Below are 15451 nucleotides of genomic sequence, written 5' to 3'. Positions count from 1 at the left end.
AGTCAACAAATATTTGTTATTGCATATTACTAGGTAAATAATGCAGGTGAATGATTCCAAGAGGAGGCTCACTAATTTTATTTACAAAGCATTAACAGATTCAATAAGTAGCTAAAGCCCATTTTGCAAATTTTTGAAAATGATCATTGTACAGACCAATTCCTACAGTAGCCATAGGCCGTCCATCCAGAGAACATCCGCAGTCAGCATTGCTGCTGAGTTTGAATTTGCTCCACAGGAACTAACTTGCATTTGATATGTACTAATTAACTGTTTTATAAATGGAAACTTCCACTTGGACTCAGTATTATTCAGCAGCGATGAATTAACTTTCACATAGTCCAAGAAACAGCTGAATGATAAAAAGATCAAGCAGTTAGCACACTTGGGTTTAGTATCCTTACATAGATGGTAAGGAGTCATGATTGGAGGTCAACATTTTTAAGGTGGGGAAAAATTGCAGGAGCAAGGATGTATACACACCGCAGTGAAAAGAATATACATATCATGTAAGAATATATATCGTGCTATATATCCACTATTGCCTTGTTAATTCAAGAAATAGTTATTGATTGTGTCTAGAAATTTACCAAATACCATTCTTGCCAAGGAGAAGTTCACGGTCTACTGTGATTGGCAGACCAATAATCAGATGACCACCATACTTGATGCTCAGGGCTGTATTCTCCAGAGGAGGAGGGATGCCTAAGCATGACTGAGGTGATCTAGGGATGGTTTCTGCACACTGGTAATGCTTAAACTGAATCTTGAAGGAGAGGTAGAAAACCACTGGATGCCAAGCCAGAAAGGCAGAAAGGGAGGCCATGGATTATTCAGGTGTAGCAAAGCCATCCCTAATCCCGGGGGCTGTGGGGGGGGGGGGTGCGGGCAGGGGGGTGTTGAGAGACATGGCAGACAGATGATGAATGGCCTTATGTACCAGGTTCAGGAGTTTGGATTCAATCCTGTAGGAACTGGGTGACCTGAAGGCTTGCAAATAGGAGAGTGATGTGATAGAGTCTGTGTCTTGCAAATACACTTAGGTAGTACTTTGAAACTCTATTCAGCAGGTGGTAGGTGGGGAGAAAAGACTCCAGGTGAGACGTTATGAGGGCATTTTTATCTAAAATCATGTACTTATTTATATATTTTTATTTCAGCACAAATTTCTATTTGATACTTGCCTTAAGGAAAGCAGAGAATGGATAATATTTAAAATATATCAGAGCAGTATTGCATGATCATGAGAGGGTGGATTTTGCAGTCAGACTAACCTGGGCTTAAAAAGGTCAGTTTAGGGCTTCCCTGGTGGCGCAGTGGTTGAGAGTCCGCCTGCCGATGCAGGGGGCACGGGTTCGTGCCCCGATCCAGGAAGATCCCACATGCCGCGGAGCGGCTGGGCCCGTGAGCCATGGCCGTTGAGCCTGCGCGTCTGGAGCCTGTGCTCCGCAACGGGAGAGGCCACAACAGTGAGAGGTCCGCGTACCGCAAAAAAAAAAAAAAAAAAAAAAAAAAGTCAGTTTAACAATGTAACTGACATGTGGGTTTTGAGAGACACAAGAGCAGGGGGTTGGGGGAAGGCTGGGAAGCCAGGATGCTAGCCCTGCCCCTTACCACTTAGCAAGTGTGATGCCCTTTATCTCTGCTTCCTGGTCTGTAAAATGAAGAGAATAATAGTACTGACCTGTAGGGGTGTGAGGATAGTTAAATGAGTGGGTAAAGCACTTACAACAGTCTGACTCCTAGGAATTACTTAACCATTGGCTGTTTTTGTTGTTACTGTTATTGTCGTATATGATCTCTGAGCCTCTGCTTTCCCCACTGTAAAAATGGGGGTTATACCTTTTTCACTGGGTGTATTTCACCTAGTAGAGGCTCAAGGTTCTTTAACGGCAGGGACAGACCTAAAATGCTACGCACAGTCACTGCCATACTATATGCTCAAAGAATAGCAGCTATTATTAAAGAATAATACATGTTATATATTTTTAAGCAAACATATGGCTACTGCATGCTGGCTGGCTACTGCAGTGTTTCCATGGAAAGAGAAGATGTTTCCTTCCCTTGTGAGATCTGCACATCTCTTAATAGCCTTTGCAGGTACTCTGAGTACCTGTGGTACTCAGTAAGTACTTTCTCAATTAATACACAGAGAGTAGGATTTAGTTCTGGGTGCTCCTGTGATTCGGTGAAGAATGGGAAAAGGTATGATCTGAGATGTAAATTTGGTAGGTTGATTACATTTTAGGCAAGTAAACCATTTTTCCAGATTGATATGATTGAGGTTATGAACCCAAGCCAGCTCATCTGCTTCCAATCTTCATACACTAGTTTATTTTACCATCCGCTAATTTGCAACATACAGTGATACACTTTTGTTCAATGCCCTGCTCTTCTGGGACTTTTCTATTGCTGTGCCCTTCACTGATTGTTCAGATCTCCATCAGAGGAATGATTAAGGATGATAAAACCCTAATTGGACAACGTTTGATTTTTCAGTGGTTTCATAAAAGGTATGGTAATCAAAGAAATTTGAAACCTAATTGTGTGACCTTAGGCTAGTTTTTAAACGTCTTTAAGCTGCAGTTTCCTCATCTTTCAAATGTGACAATTATAATAAATATCTCATGATGTTGCCACGAGAAGCAAATAAGCTATTGCGTATAAAGTGCTTAGCACAATGCCTGGCATGTGGTAAACGCTCAATATATATAAGCTATTTTTAAAGTGACTACTCTTCCACGTGAAAATTCTATGTAAATATTGCCTAGGCCATAAATTGAGACTGTTACATTGCTAACTCAATTCTTAAAATTGGAACAACCTTTTCAGACCGTGGTGCCATGTTTCCATTCTTATAACACACTAAAAATGTTTAGATCCCACTTTGACATCTAAATGTAGGTATCTGTTAAACGTCATCAAATGGCACATTTAAGATTTGTGTGTTTCATTATGTATATTTTACTTAAAAGAAAAAAGGACCATAAACAAATATGAACTCTAATGATACGAGCGCTGAAGTGTTTTGGGGAACTATATTATGTCTGCAGCTTATTTTTAATGCGTGTAGAATAAGGTGGTTTTATGAGGAATAGATGTGGGAAAGTAAATAGATTAAAATGTTAATGGTGAAATCCTGGTGGTAGGTTTCTGGCTGTTCACTGTATAATTCTTTCAACTTTTCAGTATGTATGAAAATTTTTTGTAATAAAATATTGGTGAAAAAAATGAACCTCAGATACTTAAAGTGTCCCAGGAAGGAAACATTTATTTAGTTTTCACTGCGTACAAAGCACTCTGCCAGGTTCCAGCACATATACAATGAAGTATGACACTACCTCTGCCTTTAAAAGCTCACAGTCTGGTTGGGGGAGATAAGACTTTTTAAAAATTTTGGCAAAAACTGAAAGATCATGTTGTGTCAATTAAATTATGAAGGCAGAGATTTCCAGTCCGTGGCTTAGAGATCCCCAGGAGTTGCAGAGCTAGTACTGAAAGTCAGCAAGTTCTGTGCAAAGAGCTCTGTCGGAAGGATGAGGAAATTAATAGGTCACATCCATCTTTAACTCTTTTTCACGTACGGACGTTCTGTTATGTTTATGAAAATATAAATTTTCTTGTCCGAAAATTCACAGTAGGTTTTTGTCATCGGGTACTTTCTCCATCAACAGATTAAAAATAGGCTATCATTTGGGTTCTGAAATGTTTTGGTGTTAGAAAGAGGGCTTCATTCTCAAGAAGGTTAGAAGCCACTGATCTAAACAAAAGTGCTCTCAGAGTTCAGAGAAAAGAGCTCTTCAGCTTGCTGAGGTCTGGCCAGGCTTCAAGAAGGAGATGGAATCTGAGCTGAGTGTTTGGGAAATGGGTAGAATTTGAATAGGTTGAGAAGGGATGGAATGCATTCTAAATGAGGGACCAATACGAACAAAGGTAGGATCATTTGGGAGACTGGGAGGAGACCAGTTGAGCTGAAGAGGAACTGATAGTAGATAAGGTTGGAAGAATCATCTAGAGCCAAACTAGGAGGTGGAGGACCCTGAATACTAGGCTAAGGAATTTGGACTTTATCCTGGAGCCAGTAGAGAAGCCACTGAATATTTTGAGTGAGGGATTGATAGGGTGCAAGTGTTTTAGGTATGAATCTGGCAGCAGTTTCAAGGATAGATTGGATTGAGGGAGAGATGTGCAGCAAAATGGAGGCTCATCTGATCTGCCAAGATTTCGTGTGTTAGAAACCTGAGCTTGTGTGGCAAGAATGAGAATTGCCAAAAAAAAAAAAAAAGTAAAAAGAAAGTGAAATCGCAGGAGACATTTTACTGGAGCAGCTGTCACTTACCAAGTATCACTTCTTTTACCAAAAAAAGTCAACTAGTCCAGACCTCGACGTAAATCATTGCACAGGGCTACTCCAATATGCTATACTTTCTGTGAATAATGAGTTTTGAAACTGAATAACATTTCTTGTTGGCTGTGTATACCCTTAAGTTCCAGTTTAGTCTAGGTATGTTGGTTTGGTTTTCATAAGGTTGTATTGCTATTTTGTAGAGTTAATATTTTTCTACTCTCTTTTAAGAAAAAGAGGATGACTTTAAATTTTTAGAGGAATAATAATCATATTCCAGACTGTGATACCTCATTTTCCAAATGGGTATTAACCAAAGGTAGATATATACACTTTTAGATAAAGAAGAAAGAGTTGAATGGCTGCTTATAATCTTTAATTTATTAATTCAATCATATGTCTAAAATAAGATCTATAAAATATATGTTTGGGAATATTGCTATCTTGCACTTTCATATTTCATGTAACAATTTTATCCTGTTTACATATGCATTTGGTATCCCTTGATGCCACTTTTTGAGTCATTGGACACATTTTTAAAAAACATACATTTCCGGGCTTCCCTGGTGGCGCAGTGGTTGAGAGTCCGCCTGCCGATGCAGGGGACACGGGTTCGTGCCCCGGTCTGGGAAGATCCCACATGCCGCCGAGCGGCTGGGCCCGTGAGCCATGGCCGCTGAGCCTGCGCGTCCGGAGCCTGTGCTCCGCAGCGGGAGAGGCCACAGCAGTGAGAGGCCTGTGTACCGCAAACAAAACAAAACAAAAACAACCCCCATACATTTCCACTTTGGCCTCATGGTTTGAGCAGTCATTAAATCTGTGAGTGATACTATCATTGAATCCAAACTATAACTTAATATTATGATGGTTATACTTTTGTCTTATAGGTTATTTGTCATCTGTACAGCATAATTGAATCTCTTTAAAGGGCTTTTTAAGGCTTACTTACAGCAATATCTAACATTTGTCTTGGGCTGATCATGCCCCACAAATTATTATTAAATCTTTGTGACTTATTTACCTCTCTTTTTACTGATTCAGGAAGGGTTCTCTCTAAACACACAAAAATTCCAATGATTGATATTCCTTTATGCGAATGTATCTTCTCCAAAGAGTACTTTGCTCAACATAACATGAGGGGCATGTGTCCTGTAAGTGAGAGGCTTTACAGGAACCTGCACATACGTTGACAGAGTGATAATTTGGGAAGAATAAAATGTAATCTTCTGTGTGATCATACACAGTGTGTTTAATTGCCTTATGCAGTATGCCTAGTGGTATGAAGTCAGTTGTAATCTGTTTTTTAAAGTCAGTTGTACGTTTTTACCTTCATCCATTCCTTCAGTGAATATTGTGTTCCAGCTCTGTGTCAAGCATGGTGCTATGTTCTGTAGAGATATAAAAAGCTGGAGTTCCTCTCATGAAGAAATTTATAATATATTCAAACGGATAAGACTGTGAAATGTAAAATGAGGTTGAGTAGGATATGTGTTCTAAATGAGGTACAAGCTCAAGGAAAAGAAGAATCACCCCTGAGTAGCAGATTAGGCAAGACTTCACACAGCAGGTGGGACATTGGTTTACGGGAATTTGTAGAACCTTTAATGTCAGAAGGAAAGGCACTAGCCATACTGTGGATTTGAGGAAGGATTAAACATACAGTAGACCAGTTTGGTTTAAATGTTGACTGTATATAGGGACATGTGGTTCTTTGTCTGTAAAAGGGAGATAATAAGTGTCACACAGGAAAGTTAGGACAATTAGATGTGACCTTATATTTTGTAATATTCTTATATTCTTGTAAGTTACCGTTTGTTATACAAATGTAAAATGTGTATGGAAGAACTGGCAAGGAAAGGAAAAAATAAAAGTATAAAAAGCTTGGTCTTAGAGTATAAGAGGGCCTTATGAATACGATAAAGGAATGGTAACTTAATTTGGGAGAAAATGGAGAGCCTGCTCTTAGACCTCAGAGCCAGGAGTGACTCGCTCAAATCTCGGCTAAGGAAAGATAAGTATCTCTGCTCAAAATAGAGTAGAGACTGAAAAGCAAATTGGTCAGCTTTTCCAAGAGAAGAGGTATAAGGTAATTAGGTTAGTGGCTGTGAAATTAGGGGGGGAAATGGTTGTAAAGAGTGGAATGGTAGAAATGATAGACTTGGCAATGGAGTGTGAGGAATGAGTTGCTGGGAGGAATCAGGGTGAAAAGGAAACTTTCTGTCTAGGTGGCACGGCCATTACAAAGGGATAGAATGAGGAGTTTGCGTTTGAGCAGGTTGATTTGACCTTGATCCAGGCAAGGGCCTTGCATAATTGGAATGTGAAGATTGGTCCCTGTGATAAAAGTTGTGCATGTGGATAGAGATTTGAGAGTTGTCTACGTGAAGGAGATTTTTTTTTTAATTGTGGAAAGACATAACTGTGAGGGACAATTTAGATAGATGAGGAGGTAGAATTATAGAACCACAGAGTAGGAAAAGGAAGAAAATCCAGAGAAGAAGACATATACAGGTTAAAAAAGGGAAACACTGCTGTGTTGTGTTGGTCAATGATGAGAAAAGTGTCAGAGGAAGGCCCACTCCACAGAAGAATTAAGGAAAATCAGGATGGAAAAAGTTTGCATCGGGCAATTAGGAAAATCCTTTCAGTAAAATAGTAGCTATAAAGGGATGATACAAAGGATTAAAGACAGAGTAGATATTAAGGACTTGAAGGCAAACTTTCAGAAAACTTCGTGATGAAAGAAGGCAGAGAGGTAGATCATGCTTGAGAGAAGTTTGTTTTAAAATCAGGGCAGACCTGCCTTATTTATTTATTGGATTTTTAAAAATTTTTTTATTGGAGCCTAGTTGATTTACAATGTTGTGTTAGTTTCAGGTGTACAGCAAAGTGAATCAGTTATACATATATCCACTCTTCTTTAGATTCTCTTCCTGTATAGGTCATTACAGAATATTGAGTAGAGTTCCCTGTGCTATATAGTAGGTCCTTATTAGTTATCTATTTTATATATATGTCAATCTCAATCTCTTAATATATCCCTCTCCCCTCTTTCCCCCTGGTAACCATAAGTTTGTTTTCTACATCTGTGACTCAATTTCTGGTTTGTAAATAAGTTCATTTTTACCCTTTTTTTAGATTCCACATATAAGCAATATCATATATTTGTCTTTCTCATGCTGACTTACTTCACTCAGTATGACAATCTCTAGGTCCATCCATGTTGCTGCAAATGGCATTATTTTGTTCTTTTTTTATGGCTGAGTTATATTCTGTTGTGTATATATATCCCACATCTTCTTTATCCATTCCTCTGTTGATGGACATTTAGGTTGCTTCCATGTCCTGGCTATTGTAAATAGTGCTGCTGCCTGTTTTTAAAATTAGGGGAAGTAGAAGGAAGTAGTCCCTCGAGATGGAACGATTGAAGATGTTGAGACCAAACAATCAAATATTGGAGCATTGTTGCAAAGAAGGTATGGACGTGGCGTAAGAATAAAGGTATAAAATTTAAACGCTGCTAGAGGAAAGAAAACCTCTATTGATATTCATCAGTGGGAAAATGGGAAATGTTGTAGAAAGATCATTGAAAGATTTAATGCAGCTTCTACATTCTTTATAAAATAGTTGGCGAGGACATGTGCTAAAGAGGATGGGGGTTAAGGTGCGGTTTGGAGTGTTGAGTAAAGTAGAAAAGACTTGATGGAAACTTTCAGGCAGTAGAAATGGAAAGGTGGGATTGTCAAGCAACAGGATGACTCAGAAGAATACAGAAAGCATACATTTTAGTGGATTCAGTTAGCGGGTGAATTGTGGTCTCCTCTCCTATGCTCAGTCAGCCAGCACAGAGCCGAAGAGTGAACAGTAAGAGATTGCCAATCCCGAGAATGGAGCTTGGCAAAAAAGATGCTTGGAAAAATGAGGTGACGCTTGGGATTCTAGGGTGGGAGTTCTGGGTTCCAGACTGGGCTGGTGTGGTTGGAGTGGGAGAATGGATAGGGGTTTGGAAAGGCGGGATATTCTGAGGAGCATTAAGAGCTAGTCCAGCAGAAGTGAGCAAATGAAAAAGGTAAAAGGTGGTGTTATTTAGAGGCAGTGCAGTTCTAGGAAGTGGTGTCGCTGAAGTATTTAATTACCAAAGCGGAATGAAAGTAAATCTCATTGAAATAGAAGAGAGAAAGGAATCATAAAGAGTAGTAGAGGGATAATGAACAGAGTTTGTAAAGTCCTGGAGCATTGAAGTAGGAAACAAAATAGAGAGGAAGACCGAGCGTGTGCCAAGCAAAGGCAAGCTATACCGTCACAGTTAGAAGCAAAGTTATAAGATGAGCTTAGATACTACCTGGGGAGGATCTACGGCTTACCCAGGCTGGTGCCTTTGCTGCAATCCTGGGCAAATTCTTTTTTTTTTTTTTTTTTAAGAAGATGTTGGGAGTAGGAGTTTAATTTATTAATTTATTTTTGCTGTGTTGGGTCTTCGTTTCTGTGCGAGGACTTTCTCTAGTTGTGGCAAGCGGGGGCCACTCTTCATCGCGGTGCGTGGGCCTCTCACTACCGCGGCCTCTCTTGTTGCGGAGCACAGGCTCCAGACGCGCAGGCTCAGTTTGTGGCTCACGGGCCTAGTTGCCCTGTGGCATGTGGGACCCTCCCAGACCAGGGCTCGAACCCGTGTCCCCTACATTAGCAGGCGGATTCTCAACCACTGCGCCACCAGGGAAGCCCCTGGGCAAATTCTTAACACAGAGGCCGGCTCCCAGTCCATCAGGCACAGCTGTCCTCTGGGGGAGAACGTGCTTTAACTGCCCTCTTAATTTATAGTGAGAAATATAGCTAAACAAATGGACTGGGTACTTATCTCCTCTGATCAGCCTGTCATCTTCCTGGAGATTATGTGACTGCAACATTCAGATTATAATGAGAAGTTGCTTGATGAGCAAGGAATCATGGTATGATGGGTTCGTTGGATGATCTTTATAGCTAAAGTCCCCAAGCTCCAATGATCTGATAGCTCTGTCTCCAGTTAAATTTATGGTGAACAAATACAGGGTTCTCTTTTCCATGGGCCACTAAGCAGTGCTGGAGAGAAATGCCCACATTTTCTCCTGGAATCCTCTATCACAATTGCTATGTTCACCATCCTCCCACTAGCCTGTTTCTTCAGAAAGATTGTAATGACTGAGGTATATGTTTTCTTTTTTTTTTTTAATTTTTAAAGGTTACTTTCCATTTACAGTTATTACAAAATATTGCCTATATTCCTCATGTTGCACAATACATCCTTGAGCCTATCTTATACCCAGTTGTTTGTATCTCCCACTTACCCACTCCTATATTGCCCCTCCCCCCCCAGTGGTACCCACTAGTTTGTTCTCCATATCTGTAAGTCTGCTGCTTTTTTGATATATTCATTAGTTTGTTGTATTTTTTAGATTCCATATATAAGTGATATAGTATTTGTCTTTCTCCAACTTATTTCACTTAGCATAATGTCCTCCAAGTTCATCCATGTTGCTGCAAATGGCAAAATTTTATTCTTTTTAAGAGTGAGTAACATTCTATTGTGTGTGTATATATATACATATATCACATCTTCTTTATCCGTTCATCCATTGATGGACTCTTAGGTTACTTCCATATCTTGGCAATTATAAATAATGCTGCTGTGAACATTGGGGTGCATGATCTTTTCAAATTAGTGTTTTCATTTTTTTCGGGTACATACCCAGGAGTGGAATTGCTGGATCATATGGTAGTTCTATTTTTAGTTTTTTGAGAAACCTCCATACTGTTTTCCACAGTGGCTGCACCAGTTTATATTCCCACCAACAGTCTACAAGGCGTCCCTTTTCTCTACATCTTCTCCGTTTGTTATTTGTGTTCTTTTTGATGATAGCCATTCTGGCAGGTGTGAGGTGATATCTCATTGTGGTTTTGACTTGCATTTCCCTGATGATTAGCAGTGTTGAGCATCTTTTCATGTGCTTGTTGGTCATCTGCATTTCCTCGTTGGAAAAATGGCTAGTTCTCCTGACCATTTTTTTAAAATTGAAATATAGTTGATTTATAATGTTGTGTTAGTTTCTGCTGTACAGAAAAGTGATTCAGTTATACATATATACGTATTCTTTGTCATATTCTTTTCCCTTATGGTTTATTACAGGATATTGAATATAGTACTGTGTGCTGTACAGTAGGACCTTGTTGTTTATCTATTTTATATATATAGTAGGAAGTGGATGGACCTAGAGTCTGTCATACAGAGTGAAGTAAGTCAGAAAGAGAAAAACAAATACCGTATGCTAACGCACATATATGGAATCTAAAAAAACAGTACTGATGAACCTAATAGCAGGGCAGGAATAAAGACACAGATGTAGAGAATGGACTTGAGGACACAATGGGGGAAGGGGAAGCTGGGATGAAGTGAGAGAGTAGCACTGATATATACACACCACCAAATGTAAAATCGATGGCTAGTGGGAAGCTGCTGCATAGCACAGGGAGATCAGCTTGATGCTTTATGACGATCTAGAGGGCTGGGAAAGGGAAGGTGGGAGGGAAGCTCAAGAGGGAGGAGATATGGGGATATATGTATACATATAGCTGATTCACTTTGTTGTACAGCAGAAACTAACACAACATTGTAAAGCAATTATACTGCAATAAAGATATAAAAATAAAAGAATAAACAAATGGTACCTAATTAAACTAAAAAGCTTTTGCACACCAAAGGAAGCCATTGACAAAATGAAGACAACCTACTGAATGGGAGAAAATATTTGCAAATGATATGACCCATAAGGGATTAATAGCCAACATATATAAACAGCTCATACAACTCAACATCAAAAAAACAAACAACCCAATTAAAAAATGGGCAGAATTTGCAGCAACATGGATGTGGACCTAGAGATTATCATACTAAGTGAAGTAAGTCAGAAAGAGACAAATACCATATGATATCGCTTACACGTGGAATCTAAAATATGACACAAATGAACTTATTTACAAAACAAAAGCAGACTCACAGACATAGAAAACAAACTTATGGTTACCAAAGCGGAAAGGGAGTTGGAGGAGAGGGATAAATTAGGACTCTGGGATTAGCAGATATGTTTACTTAATATAATCATGATTTAGTCCTTCCTCTTGAGTCACCGCCAAGTTACCGTGATTTGATTTTGGCTGTCCTGAGGCAGTTGCCCTAATGGTTGATCTTAGACAAGTCACTTAGCTTTAGATTATTCTAATTTACTTTTCAAAGGGTAAGCTTAACTTTAGTGTGAAGTTTGTAACAGATTCTGTCCCAGAAGAAACACTTTGATTTCTCATAATTACTTTAATAAAGACACTCTAATGATAGAAGTAGCTATAAAAACATGGCCTCTGGACCTAGCACAGTGCTGAATGATTTTTAAGCATTTATCTTTTTTAATCTTCTCGTGAGCATGTTATCCCCACTTATAGAGAAGGAAGCTGAGGCACACAGAAGTTGAGTAATTTTTCCAGGTTCATACTGTTAATAGCAAAGCTAGATTGAACTTCAACTGATAATTCCAAAGCTGGTGCTTTTAACTCTTTATTCGTTCATTCATTTATTTATTATGTATTTTAACTCTGTTCCTTATTGCTCCCTGGTACTATTCCCCAGGAGAAAGGCATTCAGGGTAGGTAGGTATAATACTGCTGCTACTAATGATGATGATAAATATAGTTTCAGTTCCTTATTTGTATCAGGTACTTTACATACGTTTTTATGGATCCTTATTGCATTTCTATAATATAGATATTTTCTTTGCTTGTGATGAGAACTTTCAAGATGCACCCTTCTAGCAACTTTCAAATATGCAGGACGATATTATTGACTGTAGCCCCCATGCTGTACATTACATCCCCATGGCTTGTTTATTTTATAACTGGAAGTTTGTATTTCTTGACCCCCTTCACCCATCTCACCCACCCACAACACTCCTCTGGCGACCACCGATCTGTTCTTTGTATCTATGAGTGTCTGTTCTCTTTATGAGTTTTGCTTTGTTTGTTCGTTTATTTTGTTTTGTAGATTCCACACATAAGTGAAATCGTGCGGCATCTTTCTCTTCTGACTTGTTTCACTTAGCATAATACCCTCAAGGTCTATCCATGTTGTCACAAATGGAAAGATTTTATTTGTTTTATGGCTGAGTAGTGTTCCATTGTGTGTGTGTGTATGTAGGTGTGTATATATATATATATATATATACACACCTACTCACACATATGTGTGTGTATGTATATATCACTGTAGATATTACTTTTAAAATATTTTATATGAGATTATTAAGGTTGAAGAGATCATATAACTTTTACAAAGTCTTATAGCAGGTAGCTGGATTATTTGCCTCCAAAACCAAAGTGCAAAGAAATTGATAGATGGAAGTTTGTGGCACTTCTGGAAGGTAGCAAGTTGCCCAGGATAACTCAGGCCTAAAGTACATGGACAGGTGAAGCTGCTGAGGGGATCAGGGAGATTAAAGGGGTAAAGGAGAATTTCTGAATATTTTTAAAGGATGAGTAGGTCCTTAAGTATCAGATGGAAGATTGGAAATTTGGAGTGGTAGGAAAAAGAGAGACTCTTGAGTGGTGGCAAAAGAGACTAAAAGTTGTTATTTTCTGATAGACTGAAGTCACGTAATGCAGGAAAAAGTATGGCAGAGATAAAAGAATTCTACCATTATTTAGAGGAGAACACGTCACTCAGATTTTTCTTTTCAGATAAATAGCTCAGATGGGATCATTGTTCTCAGACATGACAGCATTTGAAATCTCTCAAACTTACAAAAAAAAATTCAGCATGTTGTGTTTTTAAATGCAAAGCTTTAGAAGGGTGCTCTATTATATCACCTGTGGCATATTTATAAATGTCATGGCGCTAGTGAGGATGGGTAAAGTTCTGGTGGCCAGAGATGATTCTTTTTAACTTTCTGGTGGATGTATGCTTGGCAACGACAAAGCCAGCAGTGGTCTCCGTTTATTTGGCTTTCGTTCAGAAACTGTTTTCCATCACAATAAATCACCAGTCTCTTTAGCATCAGGTAGCGGGTGATCACAGATTCAATTACAGTACCTGATAAAATCGCGAATATCCTGGTAGTTCCTTTATATACTGCCTCTTCTCTTCAACAGTGAGCCTTTTAAAAACTTGGGTTCATCAGGAAAAGGGAGTCTTTATTCTTTAGTGTATAGATGAGTATATTTGAACAATGGCAAAAAGCAATGGGCTGGGGGCCTAAAAGAAAAAGTATCCTCTTCGTTTCCTTCCTATTCTTTTTGCCTAGTTTTAATGGCATTGCAAGTATAATTGAATGCGCCTCTTGGGAGTGAAAGCTGTACTTGATTAAGCTAATTATGGAGAGTAGTTGGGGTAGGTCTTGGGGTACAGGAGTAGGAGTGGTTTGGCGTAGTCAAGCTTTCGTGAATTTTATAGTCCAGTCTACAGATTCATAGACCTTAGATTTGGCCAAGACTTAGAAGTCATCTGGGCTAACATCTCACACTGTAAATTTCTTCTTCACCATCTTTCCCAGGCAGACGGGTAGGCGTGGACTTTCTGCTTGAGATCTTCCAGCAAGTTCACTAGCCTGGAAGCGTGAACGCTCTAGGAAGACAAGGACTGCAGGGGTTTTGCTTTGCACCGTGTCCACCAGGTGTGGCAGTGCCTTGCTCTGTTGTCGAGTAGCTCTAATTATTGGGAAGTGCCGCTTACTGCTAGTTTTCAAGACTTGGAATAAAATATATCCAACATGAAATCCCATTTCTGCCACTTACTGTGTAACTTTGGGCAATTTCCTAACCCCTCTGATTTCAGTTTTTGCCTGTGAAACAAGAAGGCAGTACGTAACTAGTGAGTTTGTGTGTTGTGTTCCGAGACCTACTTGTAGAATTGTTTAAAGAGATTAATCAAAATGTCTACAAAGAATCTGACACGTAGGAGGTACTTTGTAGGACCCATTCCCCTTGGGCCTAATTCTGATCTTTTTCTGGGTGTGTGGTATTTGATACTGAGTTCAGATCCCATGGTAATTTGTCCAGTATAGAGTGAAATAGAACCATTGTTTTTTATGTACAGGGCGTTATATGAGTTCTTTTTAAAGATGTAAAATAAGGATGTGGACAATTGGGTATGAAACCGTGCACCAGCAGTGGTGTCCCTGCCTTCCTAAATCTGTAACTGTATAATGGTTATGAAGAGCAAAAGCATTAGGTTTCCTGGAGGCGTGAAGAGAGGAGGGAAATACAGGCTTATATCAGAATTTATTAGCATCAACTAAGACTTCTAATCTGAAACAACTGGTGGAAAAGAGAAAATTTCAGTTACACTATTGTTTGGTCTACATTAAAGCAATCAATTGAAGTGATTCCCTTTGGACTCACTGGTTTTATTTTTCAACTTGGTTTAGAGACAGTCTAAATAATTTTTTTTTTTGAAACTATTGGCTGCAACTATTTATAATGTGAATTTTCGAATTACTCATTATGCACTCGTAAAAGATTTGAAGGCCCAAGAGGGTGAATTTGTCCTTTGCCTGATGTTTATAAGAGATTGGCAGTGTTGAGAGAAAGAAAAGCTTCATTTTCTCCATCATCCTTTCCCATTCCAGAATGTGTTTACTTGGTGAGAGAAGCCACCCCAAATATTCTCTTGTTAGGGCCTTCATTTTGGGAAACATGTTATTGATTTTTAAGTAACCTCTAAAGTATTATTACACTCTTCTTGAAAACCTGTTAATAGGGATGTATAACTTCCACAAAGTAGGCTAGGCAAATTCCAGTGATAGAACTTCACTAGTAGTTTCTAGGGAAAACAATGATGCTATTTTTTTTTATTATTTTAAAAAAGCTAAAACTAGGGGAAATAGGGTTCTGAGGTATTCTGCCTTATCTGTAGGGATGCAATAATCCCCTCACTATATCAGTAAAGTAGATTTCCTTTGGAGAACCTATAGCATAAAGAGAAATGTTTTTAGTTTACAGACCCAAGGGACTTTACTGAAGTTTATGCTTTCCACAAACTGTCTGCTACTGTTATTTTGAAATGGAAAATTTTATTTCTGCTTCATTTATATT

The 15451-nt window shown here is 38.9% G+C and overlaps 1 protein-coding gene across 1 annotated transcript in view; it reads left to right on the top strand.

Moving 5' to 3' along the window:
• EYA1 (EYA transcriptional coactivator and phosphatase 1) overlaps positions 1–15451 on the top strand; it is a 159307-nt gene that overhangs the window by 14734 nt on the left and 129122 nt on the right. The gene's annotated exons all lie outside the window — the stretch shown is intronic.

Source organism: Tursiops truncatus, chromosome 17 (genome assembly GCF_011762595.2).
Source record: "Tursiops truncatus isolate mTurTru1 chromosome 17, mTurTru1.mat.Y, whole genome shotgun sequence".
Taxonomy (NCBI): Eukaryota; Metazoa; Chordata; class Mammalia; order Artiodactyla; family Delphinidae; genus Tursiops; species Tursiops truncatus.
The sequence above is the reverse complement of the archived record's forward strand: the minus strand, read 5'-3'. Positions and strand labels throughout refer to the sequence as shown.